Source organism: Spinacia oleracea, chromosome 6 (assembly GCF_020520425.1).
Source record: "Spinacia oleracea cultivar Varoflay chromosome 6, BTI_SOV_V1, whole genome shotgun sequence".
Lineage (NCBI taxonomy): Eukaryota > Viridiplantae > Streptophyta > Magnoliopsida > Caryophyllales > Amaranthaceae > Spinacia > Spinacia oleracea.
Genome location: NC_079492.1, coordinates 8292495 through 8308491, shown reverse-complemented (window position 1 = coordinate 8308491; position 15997 = coordinate 8292495). Strand labels below are relative to the sequence as shown.

Genomic DNA, 15997 nt, shown 5'->3' with positions numbered 1-15997 from the left:
TTTAATATTATTACACGATTTATTATTTTTCAGATTCCATGATTTAATTTAAAAAGTTACGAGTTTAAGCTATTTATTTTAGTTATTTCGTTAATTATTTCAGATTTTTAAATAATTTCGAAACGTTCTTATTCTATTCAAAAACTAAATTTATTTTTCGTTAACGATATTTTTATAAAAGATTATCTTGAAACTTAGTTTTAATTAAACATCTCTATTCTAATTAATTTCCTAAAAATAGAAACCAATTTTTTTCAGAATTTTAGCCTAATCTTGTGAAATTACAAAAATGCCCTTGAAAGAGAAAAATTCCATTTCTCTTCTTCTTCCCCCTCTCCACGTATGTTTCCACTCCTTTCCTTGAATTCTGTCTACATTCCTGCCTTGGAGACCAAGGACTTTTCCTTTCCATTCAATCTTCTTGACTATACAAATCAGTCATAGTACCAATTGGATTTCAACATCACAAAATCAAAACCAATTTTCAATTCTAATTCTCCTCTCTGTTTCGAACCAACAACCCACCAAAGCTTCCCTCCTTCTTCCTTTCACGGCACCATCGTGCTGCAACCACCATTAACCACCACAACAGCCACCGACCACCACCATTCCCACCACTGTTCGACCACCACCCCAGCACCACTCGGCCAGCCAGAAACACCACCGTACTCAACCACCGTCCCCTGCTTCCCCGCTTCGCACTCCCCTGCCTCTCCCCTTTTCTCTTCGCTACACCACCCGCACCAACACCACACCACACACCACCACCTCCAGCCACCCTCGCCATCTCGTCAACCACCTCCGCCCTCAATTCCGGCGAGCCGCCGCCCAAAACCACCCAGAAACAAACCCGAATTTCCCCTGTTTTCACTCACTTCGTGCTCCATTTTCTGTCTCCCTCGCCGTTCCTCTGCCACCAAACCACCGCCATCACCGTCGCAACCCATCTGCGACGCCCAGCCAGACACCCAGTCGGCCACCTTCTTCCCCCCCTCTTCCCTGTGCTCTGCTCTGTCGTACCCCTACCTCTTCTCTCTTGTCGTTCGTCCACCGCACAACCACCACCCTCACCGTCGCATCCGACACCGAGCCGCCCAGCCGACCACCTTTCCCTTCCTTCCTCCTCTCTTTCCTCCCCTGCTCTTCTTCGTGCCCCCTCCCCTGTTTCTATTCCCTTTCCCAGAAGAACCGAAAATCAGGTTTCTTGAAACCTTGAATTTTATTCACATCAAATCCATACTTGAGTTGGGCTATTCTAACTTGGGCCTTTGGTGAGTTAAACTTTGAATTACTATTTCAGATTTCCTAACTATTAAATTTCAGATTCTCTAACTATTAATTTTCATGTTTTAATATTGTTTTTTTTTATGATATAATTATTTACTAATAAATCGTTATTATTTTTCAGGTTTAATTATCAAATATGGATTTTACTAAAATAAATTATTATCTTGAATTAACAAAAACAGAATTTAAATAAGATTTTCATGAAAACCGATTTATGAAATAAATATATATTCGATTAAAATTTCAATTAATAATATTTTCATTAAGTTATGAAATTATATTTATATTAAAATTCGTTATTTATAAAATTCTTGATTTATAAAGGTTATGATTTATAAAATATTGATTTTAAATTATTTATCGATTTAGTACTAATTCAATGATTTAATATTTTGAAAGAATTGAACTCGGAGCTCAGGACGAACGAACCAAGGAAAATCCCTAGGAAATCGCGGAGTTAGGTAACGGCTATTGCTAGTACCCGCAATTCCCTTATAAATGTGATTATGAAATTACAACATATGATTGATTTATCAAATGAATGTTTTGACATGTTTTATGAATTGCGGGAAATGAAATATGATTTTATTGAATAATTTATTATAATATGATTTGACGGAATTATTCCTTATTTTATGATTGATTATAAAATGCTATGATGATTGATCGAATTTCTTATAAAATGTTGGTTGTAAGAAACCAGGAAAGAAAGGATGTTTGATCTTATGATCCAAAGAAATTATGTTACTTCAACTGAAGTAAAAAGACTAAAATGTAAAATTAAACGAAACATGATAAATGAAAGTGAAATTCCTAGTCCGTTTGGCAGTATATGTTCACAGGTTACGATTCTCGGTCATGCATGTACCCATGGGGCATCCGCCCATTGAGCCAAGGCTCTCATGTTTTCGGGCCAAGGCCCCATGTTTATGGACAGCGGTCCATCGTGGAAGACGTTCCACCATGTCATACTTGCCACGACTAGCATGTGCACCCAAAAGTTATGAATGAATTAAATAAAGGACTTTATAAAATGTTTTACATTATTCTATTCTCCCTGTGTTATTAAATAAAATGAATTGAAATGAATTTACGTTGCTAGAATAGTTCGTTACTGAGTCTTCGGCTCACCGTTATTTTGTTTTCTGTTTTAGGTACCGCTGGGAACGATGGGAACGAGTAGTGGCGAGGATTTCACTATTATATTATTCACCTAGTTTATGCTTAATGTTTTAATAGTTTAATTAAAGACTTTTAGTAATTTATGTACTTATATTTTGGGAATATAAAGGATTATTATATTAGATTGGAGGTTTTTATGGCTTATGTATGATGTTGCCTTGTAATTTCCAAGAGAGAATTAAGGCAGGTAATGTCCCGACCAAATTAGGTTAATTCCGCTGCTAATTATGCTTTAATGAGTGATTTAGAGGTCGGGGCGTTACACTTCCCTAGCTGCGCCCGAACCGAACAAGAACAAGTCTTTAGGACTCCAAATGTCGTCCCTCCGTAGATAGTCCACAGTACGTCCGGATCCGCCTCAAGTTAGACTAACTAGAATCGCCCTTAAGGTTACTAGGAATTTCGGCTAGTGTTTGCAAGTGTATGGTTAATTTTATTTCAAAAACTTACCATTTGAATACTTCAATCGTCACTGTAAATAATGACCCTAGGCACTTATTTATAGAGGTATGGAAAAGGAACTGGAATCCTATTAGGATACTAATTAATTTAATTAGAATCCTGCTAGGACTCTATTTAAATAAACTTTATCTAATAGGTTTAGGATTTAATCTTTTATCGAATCCCGATAGCTTTAGGATTCGCACACGAGCATCGCACGAGCACCGTACACCCGCGCAGGCCTTGCGGCCCACGTTGAGCGCACAGCGCTCGGCCCATGCTACTGTCCGCGCGCGCCCATGGCTTCGGCTGGGCCTGGTCGAGGCTTTGGCGTGTGTTGGTGATGCGTGTGGCTTGCTGGGCGATGGCCTGGCTTTGTGCTGGGCCTTCGTCTAGCGAGCCTCGTCCGATGCTAATTCGTACAATACGCTTCCGATTAAATTCCCGATTTCGGAATTCATTTCCGATACGAACAATATTTAATATTTCCGATTCCGGAATTAATTTCCATTTCGAACAAATATTTAATATTTCCGTTTCCGGAATTATTTTCCGATTCCGATAATATTTCCGATTCTGACAATATTTCCGTTTCCGGCAATATTTCCGATTTCGGCAATATTTCCATTTCCGATAATATTTTCCGATACGTACCATGTTTCCGTTTCCGGCTACATCTACGACTTGGATAATATTTATATTTCCGATACGATCCATATTTCCGTTTCCGGCAATATCATCGTTTCCGGAGTATTCATTTCTTGCTTGTGACGATCTCAGCTCCCACTGAAACCAAGATCCGTCGATTCCGAATATCCATAGATAGAGTATTTAATGCCATTAAATACTTGATCTGTTTACGTACTATTTGTGTGACCCTACGGGTTCAGTCAAGAGTAAGCTATGGATTAATATCATTAATTCCACTTGAACTGAAGCGGCCTCTAGCTAGGCATTCAGCTCACTTGATCTCACTGAATTATTAACTTGTTAATTAATACTGAACCGCATTTATTAGACTTAACATAGAATGCATACTTGGACCAAGGGCATTATTTCCTTCAGTAACGCCTCCTTCGTGAATTTCCCCCAATCCAACCGGCCGTTGACCAATTCCCGGATGTGGATCATCATTACTTCAAATGTCTTGGTCCATGACCTACCACCACAAATTAATATGTTTGTAACTATTATTATAATTAAATGCTAGTTCCTATATCATTAAATACAACATCATTCTAATAAAAGTCTATTAATTAACAAGTACGTACAAATATTAAACAATCTCACGCACCAGATAATATACTATACCATTAATACTAACCAAAACACCAACAAATTATTTTTTCAGAATTTTCTTCAAGGGGGGAAACTATATTGTCACATTTTCCACCATACATCATACAACATAGTTTTTGTATTTTACCAACATATAAATACCATTTTTAGGAGGAATTTAATGACTGTTCATCATCAATACCCACTACTCCCACACCCACACTCAACATAAATTCAAACAATAAATCCCCAACCAACGTCAATTCTAACTACACAACAACAACCACATCCCCCCATAAATTTAAACAATTTTTGATAACAATGAATAACATCCAATTACACCGATTTCATAAACAAAAACAACAATTTGAGGAATTAATTAATCAACCCTTACCTCGATTTCCCGAAATTTTCACCCAACTCGGACTCCAAAACAACGGAATTTCATCAATGTTAAGGGGGTTAGGGTTTCAAATAAGATCAGAGAGAAGGTGTGGGTTATTTTTTGGACTGGAAATGAATTTTCAAAATTTCAGTACATTCAATTTGAAATTCGAAAGGCACGGAGCAAAACGTCTGCCAAACAGAGGCAAACGGCTGACAAACAGACCCAAACGGCAGTTACATTTTGATGTTTCCGTCTACTAACGCCCAACACCCTACCTTTTTCTATTTCCCTTTAATTTTAAGTCTAACAACTCCTTTCCCTTGGTTGGTTGTTTATTTCTACCGAAATTACCCCCAGATTAACGCTCTTTGTTAATCGGCTGGATTAACTAGGGGGGCCTCGTTTTGTCATGCTTGCATGCATAAGGTAAAGCAATTTGAGATATTATCGGGTTGTTTCGTGTCATGCTTGTCAAAGAAATAAAATTCTAACCCGCCTTGACCCACATCCTCCTGCACTCCCCATCAGATATGTACAATATCGTGCTGAATATAGGAGGTCTATGTTCCACCGTGTTGTGCCGTGCTTGTATGTATAAGATAAATGTTGCTTAGTTGTGCTTGCACGTATGTATAAGCTAAATGTTACTTATTTAGTATAGGGTTATATTGTGTCATGCTTGTAAAAAAAAAGTCAAACTCACTCATCTAGCTAAATACTATAGTAGTATAATATTCCAAGAAACAATTTGAGATATTACCGCGCCACATACTAGTTATTACTTGGATATTATTATGATTAGAAGTACGATAAGTTGTCACGTGAATTACATAGACAACGTCGGGCCTTTGTATTTTTTTCTTTTTGTATTGATAAGAAAAAATTATTTTAGAAGGCCATCCGATTGAGGGTTACACCTATCTAGTAACGAAAAAAAATTGGGGTCATTACAAGGAGACCTGGTAAACGGGTCGTTTGGATCGGATTCGGATCGGGTCCATTCATCTTGGGTCATTTCAGGTCACTGTTATTTCGGGTATGGGTCGGGTTCATTCGAGTTTAATTCGGTTTTTTGGTGGTCGGATTTGGTCGGGTTTGGGTCAAGATTTTTGGTCAATTTTGGATCAGGTCATTATCGGTTCGGTTCATATCATATTGGATCATATCGGATCGGATCGAATCGGTTTTTTTGGGTTATATCGGGTTTTTTCGGATTAGATTGAATTTTTCGGGTTAGATCTAATTTTTCAGGTTTTAAGTTTTGATCTGGTTATTTTGCTTTAGTTTCAGTCGTCATTCATAAAATATTCAATTATTTTTTGTATTATTATCATGTAACAATATTTCTTACAACATAGGGATAAGCATATACAATTCGAAATTATTGGTTTACAATATGGGAATTAAGTAATGATGATGGTTACTTTTTTACACTGTTACAAGTGATAGTTTAGCTAATGGTTACATTTTTAACATAATGGTTACATTATTTTTTTGCAACTAGAATTTTTGGTAGTCACAAGTCTTTCTAGTAGTTTTAGGAGACTCTAGTCTTACTTGTACTAATGTATATATGGTCGAGCATTGAAGACGAAACATGACATAAGGACAAAAATAACAATATAGTTTAGTGATTAATAAAAAATTATCATGATTTGGTAAAGTAACTAGTATTTGAGACCAAACTCTCGGATTACCTCAAAGATAATATGTGATTATTAATGATGACGGTGATGATAATAATAATAATAATAATAATAATAATAAATACTCCGTTATAATTATATATATAAAAAAAAAGTTAAAAACTTGTGTTATTTAGTTTAGAATTTGTTGGTATTTACTACCTTAAAAATACACCACTTTTGTATTTACTATCTTATGAAATTTTATTTTTAAATTACTACCTTAAAGTTCCAATTTTTTATTTTTATTTATTACTCAATTCGTTCCCTTTTGTTCTTCCTATTTGGGAATCAGGGTGGAAATCAAGAAAAATGGAATCTTGTAATGATTGGGTGTGAGAGAAAATAATAAAGAAATGAAAGAAAGTAATGAACAAATGAAGGAAAGAGAAGATATTTTTATTAAAGTAACAAAAAAATCATAAAAGTATTGGGTGGGTGAATGAGAAATATGAATGAATTAAATAAAGGATGGTGGGGAAATTTATGGTAGAATATGTAGAGAGTTTTAGGTATTTTTTGTAATTAGAAAGATAAAGAAGGGTTTTGGATAAAAATCATGTCCAAAAAAAGAAACAAGAAGAACAAATAGGAACCTATTTATGGAAACAGGAAGATCAAAAGTGAATGGAGGGTGTACCACTTTACAGTCTTCTAATTTTAAAATTAAGCTATTTCTTTGGTTTTTTTAATCGTTTAAAGTGATTCAAAACTCATTTTTCTCATTTATGTATAAGGATTCCATAGAGATCTTTCTTTTAACATTTTATAAAAGGTAAAACGAATTAAATATTATTTATAAAATTTTAAATTATTTATGAATTATCAACTGAATTATTTCCCTGTAGAGAAAGAAAAATAATGAAATTTGAATCACTTTAAACAATTAAGAAACGTGATATATCTAAATTTTTAAATCAGAAACTGTAAAGTGGTAGTCTATAAACAAAATAAGTGAAACTTTAAGATAGTAAATAAAAATAAAAATTTCATAAGGTAGTAAAAACAAAAGTGGTGTATTTTTAAGTAGTAAATACCAAAATTTCCTTTAGTTTAACTATTGATAAACTTGATTATGCTTTAGTTCGCATTAGTTTCGGGTCTTCGGTTCGGATCTGTTTTGGGTTGATTCAAATTTTACAGTTACTTTTGGTTTGGGTACATCAGTTTCGGGTGAAGATCGGTTCGGGTGAAGATCGGTTCGGGTTAATTCGACTCGGATCGATTCGGGTATCGGGTCATTTTCGGTTATATCAATTTCGAATCGATTTCGGTTTTGGCTCGGGTAAATTTGGGTTTCATGTTGATTTTGGATCGTCGTGTCGGGTCAAAATCGTGTAACGGATCGAATCATTCAGAAATATTTTTCTGTTTCGGATCAATTTTGCCAGGTCTACACACTGCCACTCTACACATACTCTATAAACAATTGCATCATAATATTAGATATGTGGTTCTTGGGACATTAAAAGGTAGTGCTACGTACAAATTAATCGCAAAATTATCTACCAACCAAACCACAAGGAAAACTGTTTTTTGACACACTAAGAATTGATTTTTACACACCCCTTATGAGTAGAGCACAAAAAATTGTGTCTCACACTTTCGTGCCAAAATCATTTTTCATCGATACTAACCGTGTTCCATGTTCATTGAAATACTTATGTTTTTTACAACTCGAGTTGACGTGAGTGGTTAAGGGCCTCTTTCTCCTTAACCAAGGTCTCGGGATTGAGCCTTGAGTATGGAAAAAACCTCAACTGGGAGGGATGCTGCCCATCAAGGTACCCAAAGGCGGACCCACCATATAACCTGGTTATGCACGTGCATAACCATTATTTTAAAATAAATAATAAAAAAAGGTGAGAAAATATCGTGAGTGAATTGCACAGATTAAACTATTCTGACGGTTGCTAAACTTTGCTCAAAAGTTCAGTTTAGTCCCTAAACGGTGTTAGATTTTATGTTAAGACTATTAAATATAAAGGAAAAATAAAATAAAAGCATTAAAGACAAATTTATGTAAATTAGCTTTTAGTACTTGACTTATTTCCCAAAAGAATTATTTTGACTTAGTTTTTTGACGAAAATAATTTATTTTCCCAGACATTATTAACCATTAATTAACTGTCATAATCCTAATTAACCATAAGTGGTCGTGGAAGAGAATTTATTTTGAAGTTGTGGATGAGATATTCCCCATGGAGAGAAGCGCTCCAAATTTTAAAGATTAGAGGTTGGTAATAATGTGCGTCAACAACATTTATATGAGATGAAAGTGCATCATGGATGAAGAGAAGTGCTTCATTAATTTTATTTTATTATATTAAACTTTGACGCAAAGGGGGTGTGTTAAAGTTAGTGCTTCAAAGTTAGTTGTTACTTAGTTTCAAATATTGTTATTTAGTTAGTCAAATTAGGAAGTTAGTAGCAGTAATTAGTGGGCTATTAGTTATTTATGAATTGTGGGCACAAGTAGTGCAACCACTAGCTCCACGTTCCTAGGCATTAGTTGCTTAGTTTTAGCATGTTGGAAACCTATTTAAATTGGTATTTCTTTGTGTTTCAAATTGAATGAGAATGCAGTAGTTATTTCCAACGGTTTCTTTTGTACTTTGCATTCTTATCTCCAACAATTACAACATACACCTTAAACGAGTTCATATCTTTCTTGACATCATTTGAAAATTGAAATAAGTGAATACAATAATTTTAATACCGCCTCGATCACAATGTGACCATGCATAGAAATCAGAAATGAAAGGAAAAAGAGGCAGCTCATGTTCATTATTGACGTCATTATAGTCCCACTCTATGTTGAACAATGCCCTGAGGTCAAATCCACAAGTGCCACTCACCTTTCCCATATTGGCGTAATTCTGAAATTTCTTAAGATCTGCGGTGGCGTAAAGCCTCATCTCCAAAAAGTAATTTTTTCCATTAAGTACCGGCAATAAATAAGAAAAATACATTAAATAAGAAAATTAGAAGTTGAGTCTCTTGACCATTGCTTAACATCATATATTTTTTATTTGAAGGGTGTATCCCTACACAAAAAGCATTCTATCATGAATGAGAAAAAATACATTAAATATGAAAATTAGAGGTACTACCAAAACAAAATTGGAGAGAAGTGATTAAATTTATATTACCACTTTGAACAAGAGTCGTGAACGTGCATAGGCTGGTGCATCTGTTTAAACAGTGTCAAAGAATATTCGAAATACTTCCTAACCGATAATCTTGAACAGGTACCGTGCCACATCCACTCGTGTCCTTAAAGTCTCCTTTTGTAATCAACGGCGAATCCAACATTTTTATATTAGGTGGGTCGAAAACTAATTTACTAATTTTTCTCAAAAGAATTACAATTAGCATATTATAAACTAGATCACCACCTCAAGACTTTACCAACTAAGCTAGTTGACATCCACAATTTTTTCCTTTAAATATGAATATGAATATCTGATGTCTTATTTTAGCAAGTTAAAATGAGAAAGATAACATGTGAGTTCAACGCAATGTACCAACTTTAGAAATATATTGTTAAACATGTCCATTTATGTACTATATGTTAGGTTATGATACATATGACAATACATAAATCATGCGGAAAAACCATAAAGCCAGGAAAGCATATTATTTACACATAATCATTTAGCATAGTATAGATGCATACACTTTGTAGCGTGTCTTCCCTAGCTGCGCCCGAACCGAACAAGAACAAGTCTTTAGGACTTCAAGTGTCGTCCCTCTGTAGATAGTCCACGGTACGTCCGGATCCGCCTCAAGATTGACCAACTAGAATCGCCCTTAAGGTGCTTAGGAATTTTCGGCTATTATTGTGCAAGAGTGTGGCTGAATTTTCTTTCAAAAACTTACCCATTGAATACTTCAATCGTCTCTATAAATTATGACCCTAAGCCCTCATTTATAGAGGTTTGGAAAGGGAATTGGAATCCTAGTAGGATACGATTTAATTAAACTTAGAATCCTACAAGGACTCCAATTAATTAAATAATCCTAATAGGAATAGGAATTTAATCACACACCAAAACCTAATAGATTTAGGAATTGTGCATGGACACAAACACACACACGCACGGAGCCACGAGGGCACCCGCACGCGTGCGCTCGGCCCACGCAGCCCACGCTGGGCAGCCTTGCCTTGGCGCGCTGGGTCTGCCTTGCGGTGGGCCTGGCGCTGCCTTGGGCTGGGCGTTGGCGCGCGTCCTTGCTTGCTGGGCGATGGCCTGGCTTCGTGCTGGGCCTTCGTCCGGCAGGCCTCGTCCGATGCTTATTCGTACGATACGCTTCCGATTAAATTCCCGGTTCCGGAATTCATTTCCGATACGAACAATATTTAATATTTCCGTTTCCGGAATTAATTTCCGTTTCGAACAAATATTTAATATTTCCGTTTCCGGAATTATTTTCCGATTCCGATAATATTTCCGATTCTGACAATATTTCCGTTTCCGGCAATATTTCCGATTCCGGCAATATTTCCATTTCCGATAATATTTTCCGATACGTACCATGTTTTCGTTTCCGGCAACATCTACGACTTGGATAATATTTATATTTCCGATACGATCCATATTTCCGTTTCCGGCAATATCATCGTTTCCGGAGTATTCACTTGCTTGTGACGATCTCAACTCCCAATGAAACCAAGATCCGTCGATTCCGAATATCCATGGATAGAGTATTTAATGCCATTAAATACTTGATCCGTTTACGTACTATTTGTGTGACCCTACGGGTTCAGTCAAGAGTAAGCTGTGGATTAATATCATTAATTCCATTTGAACTGAAGTGGCCTCTAGCTAGGCATTCAGCTCACTTGATCTCACTGAATTATTAACTTGTTAAATTAATACTGCACCGCATTTATTAGATTTAACATTGAATGCATACTTGGACCAAGGGCATTATTTCCTTCACTATACAATATACTCCGTAGTATATGTACAATATTATACAATATATGTGCAATATATGTATATAAAATACAATATACGTTTGAACCTTCTACTTCAATACAAGTTGTTAGATCTCTTATGCGCAAAAAGTTACCGACTACATCAACCCATCCACATATTTAAATCTAATATACAATTTTTCATATATATATATATATATATATATATCAAAGTTTTCTAAATGATAGGGTGGGCCTTTGGCACCTAGGCCCATCCTTAGATCCACCCCTGGTTATCATGTAATTAGCTTGGCCAATAATAGTCAAGATCTCTTTGCATGTTCTACAACAATTTATCGAACATTCAGAATTGATAATTAAGTGAGAAACACCATGACTTTAGGACAGGCCAGGATCTACCTTTACAGTCGATCGGACCAACTGAAAGCCTGGTTGGTGCATTTCATCATGCTCGTGCCATTGGCATATACCGGCTAAGTACCGTGGAGACGGAACTCCCCTGGCGGACCCTTGCTGCAGGTATTGATGGCATATAAAGCCATTGACCAATGAAAACTAACCACTGCGTATAGTTGAGCAGCAGGAGGTGGTGGATTACATTGTATTGAACTGATAGTCAGTAGAAAAGTAGCCAACAGAGTTAGTAATAAACCAGTCACTTCCATCCCTAAAGGAGAAAATAAAGATTTAATTAGGGAAATACTACTGAGTTTAGGAACGATAATTTATTAAGTCTCTTTAGAATTATTGGCAGTTTGTAAACTTTATTTTATACTTCCCCCAAGATGTAAAAATAATTTGGCAAAACTAACTGAATATATAGATAGATTCGGATTACATGATTCTTACTCTAAAGCCAACAAAGTTAGCAATAAAACAGTTGTTAGAATAATGCCTTGAATCGGTCAAACTCCTTACTATAACGTTCCAGCATGGGGATTCTGGACTAGGTTATCTATTTTGGGCCTATTTTCTGGGCTTTTCTGCATATGTCTAAAGAGTACTATATAAACTCTTTAAGTCATAATCTAGTTGTATTCTGTAATCTGTACTCCTCAAGATCAATAAAACTTTTCTCCCCTCTACCTGTGGACGTAGCTAATACATTGTTAGGGAATCACGTTAAATCTCTGCATTCTTTATTACGTTATTTAATCTTTCTTTGCTTTCGTTATAACACCGGCCATTTCCATTTGTGAAGGAGAAAATAAAGATTTAATAAGGGATCGGAGATACTACTGAGTTACTCCCTCCGTCCCAGATTAGTTGTTACACTTACCTTTGCACAAAGTTTTAGGTGATAAGTGGTTGTTTGTTTATCAATTGTTATTTTATTGAAAAAGTAGATGTAATAGGAGTTAGTAGGGTATTTTTTTAATTGAATGAGAGAGGGTGTGAGGACCAAAAAAAATTATTGGGAAGAGAGAGATAATATAATAATTGTGGGGTCATTTCTAATTTAGAAGTGTAACAACTAATCTGGGACGGACGAAAAAGGAAAGTGTAACGACTAATCTGGGACAGAGGGAGTATAAATTAAGATATCTAGCAATGGTTTTAATTTATAATACTCACGCCTTACAATACAAGCCACCATGTCCAGATGTCCATAAGTCCATCTGTTAGCGAGGTTGGGAGAGGCGGATATCAGATATGTGTGGCAACACATACATCATTCCACAGCATGACAAAACAAACCCCACAACATGACAAAACAGGAAAATGATAATAGATAAAGACAAAACACAACAATTAGAACAGAAAAATAAGAGAGAGAATGAGAAAAGAAGTAGAGAGAGAATGAGAAAAAAAATATAAAGAAAAGTAGACGAGTAGAAGGAGAAAGTGACAAAGTGGAGAGAGAAATTACCATTTTTTTAAAGTACCATTTCTTTTAAAACAAGTACAATTTCTTTAAAAAAAGTACAATTTCTTTTAAAACAAGTACTATTCCTTTTAAAACAAGTACCATTCTTTAAAAAAAATACAATTTTTTCACATTTTTCTAATTCATATTCAATCTCATAAAGTAAACATAAAAATATTAGTTTTTTTTTAAAAAAATGTCGACAATTTTTTTTTGTCTTTTTTCTATTTTGTCTTTTGCATATATCATATATGTATTGAGACTTCCTCATCCGTTAGCTTGAGTACACTAATTGAAAGGAACTTGTAACTGCAAACGTATTGCTAACATAGAGTAGCTAGTGTAGGTTTGCTTCCATATTAAACACTAGTCTTATATGCACGATATGCATGCGATAAATAAAAACTAAAAATTGTGTTATGACAACTAATCACAATAAATAATATGTTAGAAAAATTGTTCAAAATGTTCATATGAATAAAAATTAGCTATAATAATATCTAGATAAAAAAGAATTTACATAGTGAAACAATGTAATACATGTACTACCTTCGTTCCGCAACAGATGCATCATTTCTTTTCACGTGTCCCAACATGTTTCTTTGAATATTAATATATCTAATTGCGTGTAAGTAAAAATTATAAAAAAATTGATATTTGGAATCCTCACATTAATACGAATTTAACAAGACATCACTTGACTATATTTGTTTTTACATAATGTAAAAGAATAAATGTCAAAGTTAGTTAATGAATAGTGTCCAAAAGAGAAACGATGCATCTATTGCGAAGCGAAGGAAGTATTATATAACGAAAAATCTAAATTGTAGTACTAACGTAAAGAAAATGACATAAAGATGAATCCTATATTTCAGAAATGAATGGAATTGCGTGTTTCGCATTGATGTTAATCACATAATATATACTACTTACATTGCTTGATGGAAGTTTGATATCTAGGAGTATCTTTGACAACTAATATACAGGAGTATAATAAGCTAGCTAATATAGTTAATTATTTGCCGTGATTGATTTACATAATAAAATCAAATATTATATAGCTAATATAGTTAATTATTTGTCGTGATTGATTTACATAATAAAATCAAATATTATATAGCTAATATAGGTAATTATTTGCCATGAAAAAAAGCAAATTAATCAGTTTTTAAAAATAATAAATAATCAGATTTACAATAATATGTAAGTGTGAAATGCGAAGGGTATTTTAGTATTTTACATGGGGACACCAAAAGCGTAATTACGAAAATAACCCTCCCCTCTTGAATTATATAATAGAAATATCTTCATATATAGTTATATACTCCCTCCGTGTGAGAGTGATGGATAACTCAGTTGGTTAGAGCTTCCATCCCGGTTCCAAGTGATCCTGTAATCGATTCTCATCCCCACCCTTGTGGCTCATTTGAACCAAAAAAAAAAAAATACTTCCTCCGTGTTTCAATTAGTTTACCCCTTTGTTTTCTCACCGACTCCAAAACCTCTCTTTGACCAATCCGTGGACTATGGACCATGGTGCACATAGAGCATGGTGCACCATGTGCACCAAAAGAACACATGTGCATAAACAAAAGAACATGACACTACGACAAAAGAACATGCAATATAATGTTTTACTTTTTTGTTATAAAAAATCACAATTTATTAAAAATATAAAAAAAATATATGTCCATGTTCTTTTTACGTAACCAGATGTTCTTTTAATTATATACTAATATTCTTAAGGTGCACCATGCTCTATGTGCACCATGGTCCACCTTCTAAATTGCGCTCTTTGACTGTTCAATCGTGTATATTAAAAATTATAAAAGTTGATAACTTAAATCTTCATATTGGAACAAATAACAAATTTCCTAATGATAATGTTTAGTGTTATAAATTAGTGTTACAATACGGTCAAAACTAATAAACTTTCACTATGAAAAGGAAACAAATCTAATATACATATATAAAGGAGGCATATTTGCTGAAAGATTAGAGCGCCACCTAAGATTACTAATGGTTTCGGCCAATGAAAAATAAGATTTCTAATTTCTTTTTGAATTAAAAAAATCAAGTGCCACGTAGATAAATTAATTAGGTGCCACATAGATATTTTAATTAATTAATTATTAATATATACAACTCCATCGAAAATAAAACACTCTGGTAATTAAAAAATAATCGATTGCCACGTAGATAATTAATTAGGTGCCACATAGATATTTTAATTAATTACTAATATATACAACTTCATCTAAAATCAAACACTCCTATAATTAAAAAAATAAATCTAAAATAAAATTCATCCAAAATCAAATAATAATCTAAAATAAAATAAATAAAATTCAATTTAAAATCAAACATTAATCCAATATTAGAGCGCCACGTAGAAAAATCTAATGGTTTCGGCCAATGAAAAATAAGATTTCAAACTTAATTTTGAATTAAAAAAGTCGAGTGCCACGTAAAGAAATGATTAAGTGTCACGTAGATATTTTTTATTAATTAATTATTAATATTACGCATATACAATTTCATCAAAAAAACGTACAAACACTCTCATGATAAATAAAAAATCTAAAATGAAATTCAATGCAAAATCAAAAACTAATCTAATCTAATATATACATAGAATTTTTATTTAAACATAATAATTTAATAGAATCCGTGCATCGTACGGGATAAAATCTAGTAAACTAGAAAACGAGGATGTATTCATGTATATTAGTTGTGTAGAAGTGAGCCCAACTTTAAGTAGCCCAATGGTAGTGTAATAAAAGTAGCCCAATGGCAGTGTAACTATTTTCCTATTGTAATGAAGAGAGAGTTCCAAACTTCCAGTCGCTCTTATTAGTTGCTTATATAATTATATTGTCTTCTAACTTAATGTAATACCCCGATATTTAATTATTTCATAAAAT

At 34.1% G+C, this 15997-nt stretch overlaps 1 long non-coding RNA gene across 1 annotated transcript; it reads left to right on the top strand.

Moving 5' to 3' along the window:
- The first annotated feature begins 560 nt into the window (after positions 1–560).
- Positions 561–2613, top strand: LOC130462820 (uncharacterized). Its single transcript, XR_008923633.1, has 3 exons — positions 561–1271; positions 1687–1748; positions 2442–2613. It is a non-coding gene; the product is annotated as an uncharacterized lncRNA (long non-coding RNA).
- The last annotated feature ends 13384 nt before the right edge of the window (positions 2614–15997 follow it).